The sequence below is a fragment of the Silurus aristotelis genome, assembly GCF_946808225.1.
Source record: "Silurus aristotelis genome assembly, chromosome: 19".
Classification (NCBI taxonomy): Eukaryota; Metazoa; Chordata; class Actinopteri; order Siluriformes; family Siluridae; genus Silurus; species Silurus aristotelis.
The window spans coordinates 20,271,310-20,283,683 of record NC_139592.1 but is presented as its reverse complement, the minus strand read 5'-3'; positions in this window follow the sequence as shown (position 1 = coordinate 20,283,683).

The window sequence follows — 12,374 nt, the reverse complement described above, 5'->3', positions numbered from 1 at the left end:
ACCTGCGGTGTATCATCTCATTTCCCACTAGCACAACCAGATTGAGCCCATTGGGAGGAGACAGCAGTCATGCTGTCATTGTCATATTCCATACTCGCACAATATTCCCTTCACTTTTCATCATGTCTCTGCATATTTAAACCAAACTGTGACATGGTTTGAACAGCTAAGCCTGACATAGAGCTTTCTTTCTGCATGACATGAAAATACTTTTCACAGCTACTTGTTGGGGGCAAGAAGGAACACAACCCAAAGAGGCTGTCATTTTCTGAATGGGTTCAAGCCTCAGCACTGCCAAGCTGCCACTGTTGGGCCCTTGAGCAAAGGCATTAATCCTATCTTCTCCAGGGATGCTGACCTTGTGCTCTAACCCTAGCTTCCTGACATGCTGGAATGTGTGAAAACCTATGATCCAAGATGGTGGCAGTACCACTGTTAACACTATTAGTAATAATAGAACCACTATTGTTTCCAACAACCAGTACCTCATGACCATTGTTCCCAACAACCAGCCACTAATTACTATTGTTTCCAACAACCAGTCACTCATGACTACTTTTCCCACCAACCAGTTACTCATCACTATTGTTCCCAATGACCAGTCACTGATTACCATTGTTTCAATTTCATTAGTCTCATTTTAGATAACTAATCATCAGTTTTTCTCAAAAATTAGTCACTCATCAGTATTGTTTCCCAACAGACAGTCACTTATCACTGTTGTTTCTCAATGACAGTTCATTGATTACAACTGTTGACCAATGGCCTGTCACTGATCACCACTGTTAACAAATGACTGGTCACTGAGCACTATTGTTCCCAGTCACCAGCCACTCATCACCACCGTTCCCAGTCACCAGTCACTTATTACCAGTTTCCCAACAGATAGTCACTCATCATTGTTCCTATTAACTTTTCACTGACCACAATTGTTTCAAACAAGCACTCACTGATCAACAATGTTTTCCAGTGACTAGTCAACCATCATCATTGTTTCTAAATGACCAGTCATTGATCATTATGACAAATTTGTGATTGTCCTAGGTACAAAGTGCAATAGCAGAAAGATAGGTCTAACATGCATTACATGACAAGTAATTAGCTTGACAAATTTAAAAAAGAAAATTATCATTTTGAATTGCTAAATCTTCGAAGCCAATTTTTCTCTACTTCATTGAATACAGTAACTATAGATGTAGGTGTATCACCGTATATATCAACACGGCCTCTATTGTGCTGTCATTATAGCATTGAAATCTCTAGCAGTAGTCTGGGTCAAAGTTCACAGTGAAAATGAGCACGGTTCACTGCATCCCCGTTCTCAGCCTTCAGTTGCTGTTTAACTCCAAAGCATTTGCTGGGTTCTGGGATGTCAGATCTACTATTTCACTGCTTATGAAGATTGGCAGGGGGGGGGGGGTGTTTGTCCTGAAGAAATTGGTAAAAACTGAAGCAGAGATTTTCTTTCTCAGATGTTTTGTGTTGAAAAGTATTGCCATTTATTGGTGAATTGTTGTTTATTTGTCGCTTGTGCAAGTTGTACAAGATACACCTCGAAACAAGCTAATGTGCTGGGACATAAGTGCAAAACCAATTTGGAACTTAGTTTGATGCATGTAGAGCATCCAATCTTTTCCAGAAAGGGCCAGTGTGGGTGCAGGTTTTTATTCCAACCAAGCAAGTCCACACCAAATTCTACCTGTTCAAATCTAATGATCTTCATTTTCAATGACTATCAGGTGTGACCATTGATTGGTTGGAATGAAAACCTGCACCAACACTGGCCCTTTCTGGAAAAGATTGGAGACCTCTGATGTAGAGTGACTGGGAATTTTACTTTTTTCTTTTTTATTCAAGTGTCGACAAGGATATGCGTTAATTGATAAAAGTTATTTCACCATGAATTTGAGTTTTTAAGCCTTTAAGGATAATGAAGTGTGTACAGCCGTCAGGTCCTTCTACCATCATTAGATCTATTTACAGAGTTTAACAATACATATAAACAAATATACTATATGAACAAAAGTAATAGGTCACATGACTTTTCTAGCAACATGTGGTCTCTCCACAAACTATTCCCACAAAGGCACACAATTATATATGACTGTTATCTGTTACATTACAGGATCCTTTACTTTATCAGTGGTTAGACAAACTGTTAACACAAAACTGGAGGCACAAGGTCTTTGAATGCAGCTTTATAAGGATATACTTTATATTGCTGTGGTTGTCGTGGAAGATCTTAAGTGGCCTGCTATAGAGCTCTGACCTCAACCCTATTGAACACTTTTGGAATGAATTGGAATGCTGACTGCACCCCAGGCCTCCTCACCTACATCAGTACATGACTTTTCTAATGCCCTTGTGGCTAAATGAGCACAAATCTCCACAAGCACACTCCAAAATCTAGTGGCATGTCGTCCCAGAAGGGTGGAGGTTATTGTAAGAGCAAATGGGGACTAAATGTAAAAAAAAAAAATTTTTAAGAGTTTGGTGGTTTCCTTGACAGAGGTTAAAGCTAGTCCTAGACCAGGTTTTTAAGGCAGATAAACAGATCCTAGAATTTACTAAGTTGACTCCCTGATAAATGATATGAGCTACTTCAAAACATAATTGGGACTTAAATTAAATCTCCCAAGAGGCAGGTTGGATTTTATATTAATGTCATTAGTCAAAGAAGACACACAGATTACTTGAACTTCATCAATGAAGATCAATGAGTACCAACAGCTAGAAAAGATCTTGCGGATAGAAGTAACCTACTGCATCATTTTGGTTAAAGTAGTTTTTAAAATGTCATGGGGATTTACTTTTGGAACCAGAAAAAGAATGGCCCAGAGACCCAAAAATGACCGTCTTTAAAAAGCAACAGTATAGGAAGTCATTCACAGAGAATGTAGGGTAATTTTATTATAATTGTTTTATTATTAATTTTGTCTTTAATAATAAAACATTTAGACTAGAGTGCCTGTCAAGAGTTTGAAAACACCTTGTCTTTTATCATTTTTGAAACACATGAATGTTCCTTTTCTTTCTATGCAACAAATCAGGTACAAGGCAAATACACACATGAATTGAACAGTGAATGACGAGAAGAAAGTTCTGTGGACAAATAAGCCCACATTTGCAATTTTTGGCTCTAACAGAAGAACTTTTTTGGTACTGCCAAGCAGACTGCATCAACATGGAGGCTGAAGCTTAATAGACTGGGGTTGTTTTGGAGCAGGGATGTTTGGAGACTTATTTCAGGTAAACTGAACCAACATGGTTACCATTCCAACACCATGTAATTCCATCTGGACTTTGGCTAATTGGAACCGATTTCACCATACAACAAGACAACGATCGTACGTCCGAATCGTATACTCGTTATTTAGAGAGTAGTTGGCTAAAGTGTTATCTATTATGCAACGGCCTGCCCAGTCACCACACCTAAAGCCTATTGAACTGCTCTGGGATTAAGAAATCTCCAACTAGCAAAGCATGCCGTTGGCCAATTTTACAAGAGGCATGGCAAGTATTTCACCCGAATGCTTGGAGAAACGTACTGTCCAGATGCCAATAGTGTGTAAAGCTTTAATTCATTCTAATGGAGTATTTTTTTCAATGAAAATGAAAAGGAACATTTGGACATTTATATATTTGTTTAATTACAGTAAATCTTCATACTGGTAAATAACCTAGTTTGTTGAATACAAAAGGGAACATGGATGTGTCTTTCAAAAATCATAAAGACTATCGTATATCATATAAACTATCGTAAATCATATAGACTAATCCACAGGTTGCATCTCTCAACATATTTTCCAAGACCATAAATACAGTATGTGAATTTTCCAATTTTCTCTCGATTAATTTAAGTTGCAGCACCTTGCAGACGAATTACATTTAGGTGAAACTCAAGAGCTATTTCACAAAAGTGCTCTTGTAATATTCATTCATGTTAATTCTCTTCATAGAGTAATAAAGACTAATTAATCAACTTGTGTTCAAGGAAGTGGGTCTCTGTGGATTTAAGCCAGCTCTCCAGACTCTCTGGAGCCCTTATCAGTTCATAAAAGTACCTCTTAATTTCCACCGATTAGAAATATCAAAGACAAAAGTAAATATAAGAACTTGTAAAGTAGAGGGTGTATTTGTATTTTAGCTACAGTACAGTAGAATACCCCAGACTGGGAGCTGCAGACGTCAGCAAAGAGAAATTGAATATTGCACCAAGCGCTGTGCAGCTCACCAGCACTGAGAGACTGTGAAATGCAGAGCAAAGAGATCATATGTGCTTTTCATTAAAAGTTTAATATTAAAAACTTTAATATTAGTTTGGTCACTTTCTTTACAAGTAAAATAACCTGGGAGAAATCCAGTGATTGAGCCAGACCTTAACGTGAGTGAAATTTTGTGGCAGGCCCTTAAGAGAGCTGTGGATACACAAATGCTTGCAAACCTCACTGAAATAAAGCAACATTGTAAAAAAAGAGTGAGGCAAAATTTCTCCAAATTTTGTGAAAGTTGGATAATATAATACAGAATATGATCACTTCAAGTTATTTCTGCTAAATCTGTTACAAGCTACAAGCTATTGACTCATTAGGTGTTCTTAGATTTTCACACATGGTTTCGGCAATTCGGCTAGATTTTTGAAAATAATAAATAACGACATGGTTTTATATATGTTGTATGTGTTGTTGTTTCTAAGGTTGTATTTAACCTGAGATGAGGATCAGATGATTTTTGTCCTGACATGTAAAAAAAAAATGGACACAAAAATACAATAGTCATTGTTCTACTCATAATTGATGGAAACGTTACCATAGTTTTTGCAGTGTAGGGATGTTAAGTCTTACCGATAAGCATCAGTAAAAAAATATTTATTTATATATAATTATTAGTAGATGAACCTATACTTTTTTGTTATTTAGATAGTGACCAGTAATTTGTGTCCAATATCTTCTTTGTAGATCGATTTCTCCTCGCTCAACAGTTTCTCGATTAACATGGCAGAGGTAGAGCTGCATCTTCCTGGAGACAGAACCAAAGAAATAAAAGCAAACTATCTGGACCATATTGAATTGCAGATGTTATTTTTCCATCCTATCGAATCTCATTGATCGAATCGAATCCGTAGCTGCTTCATATGTATCTTTAATGTATCGTATCATTTGCGAATCGGTCACATCCCTATTGCATTTTTTTTAACTGCCGACATCGCAAACAACTCAAACAAAGACCGAACTGAGCACGCCTCCTCAGCCCTCCTTCTGACAATAGAAAACAGCCATGTCGACTTCAACCAAAAGAGCTCCTTTATAGAGGATAACTATAGCGTAACAATAGCCGTGAGTCAGGAGGAGGTATTTTTTTCAGAGTTAACATATACACAATGAGCACAATGATCTTTCTGCATCTGTGTTTTTGGAGCACCCAGAGAGATCCAGAACACAGCGGCATATTTGTATCTTTGTCAGTGAGTCATAGAGTGGGATAATGAGTAGCAATGGCTTGTTGTATCCTTCGTTGCTCGACGTGGTGATTAAATGCGTAGGACGGGACAGGAAATGGAAACGGATGGATGGAAGCCTGTCAAGTTCTCATCTGAAGCTCATTGTTCTTATTTCTCCGTGTGTAAATGAGAACAAGTTGCTGGATAAATGATCGCTCCAGAGACAAAAGAGGACTATATTCTGACTTTTGTTTTGTTTTGTAGTCGAAAGGCTTTTGCTTGTATTGGAATAGCCACAAAAAGGGGTATAATTAAACAGATGACAAAAAGCGTGCTAAATAAGGCATCTAGATAAGAATGAGTTCCGGGGAAATAACCATATTTCTCCATTTTTTTTTTTTTTTTTAACAAATGGGCTCAAGAAATGCCCAAATGTCGGTTTTTACCAGAGTACTGAATGTACTTTCTTCTCCCTTAGGAGTCCCTCAGACACCATGGCATTCAAATGTGATTAGTATGGCTGTTTAGTGCTATATAATCTCACCATGGGAGATTATTGATGAGGGAAACACCAAAATTATGAACACTCTTTTGGTTACTGAAGATAAGAATGAACCCTCTTCATCCTAAGAAAGGGTTCATTTCTTATCTAAAATAACTGTCATTCATTTCTAACTGGTTTATACCGAGGAATAGCCAGCTAGGATGCTATCATATACATCACTTATATAACTTAAGTTAGACAAAAGCTCCCTTGAAGAAATCCGGAGCGGAACCAACAGTTTTACAGGACGGTGTGACTGTGTTTATGATCACGGCAGCAGTTCTCATGTCCAAAATCGAAAACATTCGGGTGAGATTATCCACTGAAGCACTGAAAGGTGATTCTTTTTCTTTTTGGAAGTGAGGGAGTTAGGGGTTATTCGAGTGGAACCATGTGGAAAAGTGAGTCACAAATGCAAGAAGCGCCATGCAAGTCTCAGGATGAATCAGGCAGTCCTGTAGTGTGAGAGGAGTCACAGCAGTAGAAGTGGTTCAGGATAAGGCGTCGGCATTGGATCAGGCTGCAGGGGTGCACATAAACTCTCTGAGATTAGATAACAATTCTTGGAAAACGATACCAGATTTTGACTCATCTCACCCCGTACACTGTGAACGGTATACTTCTTTGTTTGTGCTCTGTCTCAGCTGTCTTCTCAGCTTTCTTCTTTCCCTTGGATGGTATACATCCTATAAACATTACCTCATGATGATGATATCTATCTACATTGATTTTCTCTTGATTCTTGCTATCAGATATGACCAGGATAACTGAAGCCTGCCTGCCTGCCTGACCGGACGACTCCCCTCTGAACCCCCTACTGATTCCCTCAGCAAACTCTGAAATCTACATGTTTGCTGGGTAATTTAATGCCTAGAACTGTAAAGGCAGGTGTTTCTTTAAAGAACGGTCCTAATTTAATTCGGTGTCGGACATCAGCGAACACAGCCTCCCTCTGTGCCATGGTAATTAACTTTGATTGCTGGAAGAATAATTGTGGTAGTAATTGAAAATACAGGGCAATTGGTGATCTGTAATTATCCTTGGGTTTGAGCAAATCTTTTTTTGTTTAGAAAAAATAACATATCTATCCAGTGTGCTATTTTGGTTAAAACACTCTGGAGATGTGTATCTAAAGTCAAACCGTTTAGGCTGAGCAACTATAGCTTTACAATATGAGAAAAGCACTTCCTAGTTCCTATTTAACCGGGATATAAGTATCACAAACCGACCTGCTTCTGTTTATTTTTCTGTAGCATGCCAATATCCTGCTGATGAAACGCTCCATGATTTTAATGCAGCAACATCCTGTGAGTTCTCCCGGACCACCGCAAATACATTATGAATATTGTTGAAATGCTTCATGTTTTCAGTTCATGGTAATATTATATGATAAATTACATCTCTGGCATCAGCCGTGTTCAGCTGTTGACCTCGCTAGACAAGACCAGCGGAGGGAAAGAAAAGAAAGAAACAGGCAGCTGCGGTCCTACTGAGAACGCCAGTTTGACATTCAGACTTCAAGGTGAAGGGCAGCGGTTTGCTGTCAGCAGGGTTGATGAAAGTGTCAGGGCCTGCCTTTTAACTTGCAGACACGCTTTATGTGGAGGGAGAAACGGGCAGATTTATGTTCTCGAGCCTCTGTAGTCAACATCATCTAACTCAGGAACGTTTCGACCAGTCTATGTGCATTTTCCATTCATAAGAACTGGAATCAGATTTCTGCGTATAATGATGGCCGGGTCAGTGTGGTGGATCTGATTGAGTATCTAATTTAGCAGCTGGCGTAGGAGAAAAAAGAAATCTTTGACCACTGTTAAATAAGTCAATCTGGCTGACATATTATCAAATTAGCAAGTGCTGGTTTAGATCATTATTCTCGTCTTGATCACATTGTGGTCCTGCTGTATGAGTTGTAAATGGTAACCATCAATTGTGCAGCTCTAAGCTTGGATTGTACACGATTTCATTGATTTTTTTGTTGTTGTTGTTGTTGTTGTTGTTGTTGTTGTTGTTCATGAAGTAGTCTGCTATATTAAGTGCATTTCATGCGGTTAACAACAAACACTATGGACTTTATGTTCATAATTATAACTCAAACAGCTATTTCTGTTTTATGTTAATCTATGAATATTCTATATAATACTCATGCCAGTGAGAACTTCAATTAGTTTTGCTAGACATTTGATTGAAATGTTATTATATGCTGTGTTGTTGTGAGCGTAATGATTTTTCTGCTGTTTATTCAGTAGCTACAGCTGAGCAGTTCGTTCCTATGTGTTATATGTAAAAAAATATAGCAACTATTGAACTCACTAGCAATATTTTTTGCACCAGAACACTTTGCTTGCAACCTTAAGAAAGCTGAGCATTTGGCACATATGATTGACACAAGACGTTCTACAGAGGCATCAGAGAGGTTAGAAATATGCACAGTATGAGTAAAGAAACATCCTAAAGCCAATGGGAATGCAAGCTACACCAGTAAAAAGGTTTAGCTGGTGCACATCAAGTGTATGCCAGGCCTCGGATCCCACAGGATCTTACCAAAAAAGTAATGAGAGCGAGCCTTTTATTTTTATGCAACATTCAACTTGACATTTGGAAAGTGGGAAAACTGGAACTTGGAAATGCTTTGACCTGAGCTCATGTGGGAAAAACTGGATATTTCATGGAAGCCTGAACTTTTTTTTTAGAAACCATCCTGCAAAGAGATGTTTTTACATTTACATACATTTTACACCTAGGCTTTCAGTGATCTTTTGCCTGCGTCAATCCACCTCTTACTACCATTATTATGATGTGACGGCTATAGAACTCATCAATATTATAGAGCGACACAGTATAACTGTGCTACATCACAGACAGGAATCTCATACAGCGAGAATGAATGGCATTAGTAAAGCAAGAAACCCAAAGGACACAATTCAACGAATCGCCCGCATAAATCTCAAGCAGAAGCACCGATATGAACCTCATAAAATGAGCCCGGTTTTAATGGATTTCTGTGCATTTTTTCCATTTATTGTGTTTTTTTTTGTTTTTATTATTTAATTAAGACGGAAGGACACAAATCCAGCATCTAAGACAGAGCTTCAGTGTTCAATATGACTTTGACACTGTGTTCTGCAGTATTCGTGGGGTTTGAAGTCCAAGTGACAGTGAACAGCTCATAAGTATTCTGGACAGGTGGAGCAAGAAGGTGCAGAATACCAGTGTTAAAGTAACCAAATGCGACACACATCCTGAGTATATATTGATATATAAGAGAGTTGGAAAAAACACATTTTTCATATTCAATCCAGGGTGGAAAAGAGCACAAAGAGTATGGGGTATAAGACATGTCTGGAAAACATGATGCTTCCCTTCAAGTCAGTTCTGTTCAGTTCGTTGTGCTCATTGTTGTCATTAGAAATGTTTTTCAGTTGCGACACTTAATTAAAAAATGAATAAAAAGTTGCTGAGTTGGCTCTGAATTTCTTGAATCTGATTGGCCCAGAAGATTCATTTTTGGTAACAGCATCTCTAACAGTATATCTCTATCAGTATATATATGCTGTGTTCCAAAGTTCGGGACTCTGACCTGCAAATTTATATCTTTCGAATATGTAAAAGAAGTGAAATTGATACATCACAATGGGACATCTGAGGATGAAGAAACAGTGATTATAGCTGTGTGTGGCTGCATCCTGATTTATACAATACAGCTTTAAAATGATACAAAGTCAGCATTTATACTGTATGTATAAATGCAGTATAAAAAATATATATATTTATATATATATTTTTTTTTTTGTTAATAATTGAATAACATTGTGTAATGGATGTTTTACTAAGTAAGTACTAAGTAATGGTGCGACCTGATGCCCTGTTCTATTCCTTACATATTTACTATGCTGATATTGATGATCAATTACCCAATAATAATGCTTATACACTCCTGTCTCACTGTGAGAAAAAATGACTTTTGCCCTGTGGCTGTGACTCAGGTACGAATCCCAAAGTGCTATGTGCTACCCGTGGTGACTTTTTATTCTGTGATGGATGAGAAGGTTGCCAAGCAGTATTTTTGAATTGTGCATCTGAATGACAATAAGGGCACACGATGGCACACGGGACAAAAAAACAAAAAAACAGTTTCCGGAGTTCAACTGAAGTTCAGCAGATTTCCTGGAAATAATCATTTCCCAGAAAAGTGGGCATTATCGTCCAATACGTCCTAATATGACCTAATAAATCACAGAACCGGCTCCGGCTGAAGCAAGAGAAAAAAAGATAAACGCTTAAGAGGTGTAATGCTGCTTTCCAGCTGAATGAGAATTCTGCAATTCTCGAAGCAAAGCGTTCATCATTAGGCAGACCAGCAGGAAGGTTCAGGAAGATTCGGTTTCTTGAGAGAACAAAAGTCTTAACATCTGTTATCTGATCATCACTTTCGCTCAGTTTTTTTTCCTTTTGCTTCTCCCGGTCGGCTTTGCTCTCCAGCCGAAGCGAGGAGCTTGTTGGAATCAAAGCGGCGCGGTTCAAATGAGCTGAACGACTGCTTTCTATGAAACAATTGAATTTTCAATTCCAGATGCTTTAGCCGTTTCGGATGAGTGCCGAGTGACGAGTGCCTCCACAGAGATGTCCATCTGCAGGCTTTAATATATCCCTGCTCTGTTCTACCATGATTAAAGCATGCTATGTTCTGCCTCACTTTTACAGAAGCAAGAATGTAGACCTTGAAGAATGTTTTCACAATGAACATTGTCTCAAAGCAGCTTTACAGAACTTAAGAATTAAAGTGAATGATATGTAGTTATCACTGATGAGCAGCCTGGGGTGAATGTGGCAAGGAAAAACTTCCTTAAATAAATGAGGACGAAACCTTGAGAGGAACCAGACTCAAAAGGAAACCCATCCTCATTTGGTTGTGGAACCAGGAGCTACTGAGCAACTCATAAAGTAGCTCAACATATCATCATCATAAATCCAAAAACCAGCTCCTCCATGTCAGAGGCTTTACACATTTGAAGAGGTCCAAAGTACAAACTCTACATGAAGTGGAATCCAAATGGTGCTGGTACGTCTCTAGATGGTTCATTAGGTGGGACATATTTACATTGGAGATCTAAGACTTGAAATCAATGCAGATAATTGCACATATCTGTCTGCCTGTCTCCGCCCTGTCACCTCTTGCTGTTTCTCAGCCCACACACACACACACACACACACACACACACAATGTATAAGAACATCATTGGCATTCATGTCCAGACTGTTTGAACACTTCAATAATTCACCTTTTGGTTCATGTTCATGGATTTTCCGAGGTGCGTCATGGAGGACAGCTGGTTCTGTGTTCAGTGTCAGTCGCTATATTGTTTTCTTTTTTTTTTATCAACATCATTGCAGAATAAACATAGCAGGTACTGAACGCCTTCCTTTGAAAGGATTTATTAATCTGTTTGATTAATAGGTTCGTCATAGACGGCTGCCTCGAGGTGAGAAGTAATGAAGTACAAATACTTTGCTACCGTACTTAAGTAGAGTACTTAAGTTTTTTTGGTATCAGAAATTTACTTCACTTTTTATTTTTTCGGACAACTTTTTATGATCAATATTTTTTCTTCTTATTGCGCACCGTTTTCAGCCCATCGACCTGTTTCTTGTCTTTGCACGGCTTTTTCAATCTACCACTGGTTTATCATTTCAAATCTGAGATCGTAAAATGATACTCGTCTGTAAACATGGCACCTCCCCTTTAACAAGGTTTTGAACATGACTTCCCCTTCAACAGGGTTTTAAATGTGACCTCCACTTTAACAGGGTTTTAAACATGACCTCCCCTTTAACAGGGTTTTAAATGTGACCTTCCCTTTTAAAAGGGTTTTAAACATGACCTCCCTTTTAACAGGGTTATAAACCTGACCTTCCCTTTAACAGGGTTATAAACATGACCTCCCCTTTAACAGGGTTATAAACGTGACCTCTGCTTTAACAGGGTTTTAAATGTGACCTCCCCTTTAACAGGGTTTCAAACGTGACCGCCCTTTTAACAGGGTTTTAAACATGAACTCCCCTTTAAAAGGGTTATAAACATGACCTTCCCTTTAACAGGGTTATAAACATGACCTCCCCTTTAACAGGGTTTTAAACATGACCTCCCCTTTAACAGGGTTTTAAACATGAACTTCCCTTTAACAGGGTTTTAAACATGACCTCCCCTTTAACATGGTTTTAAACATGAACTTCCCTTTGACAGGGTTTTAAACATGACCTCCCCTTTAACATGGTTTTAAACATGAACTTTCCTTTAACAGGGTTTTAAACATGACCTCCCCTTTAACATGGTTTTAAACACGAACTTCCCTTTAACAGGGTTTTAAACGTGTACTTTCCTTTAACAGA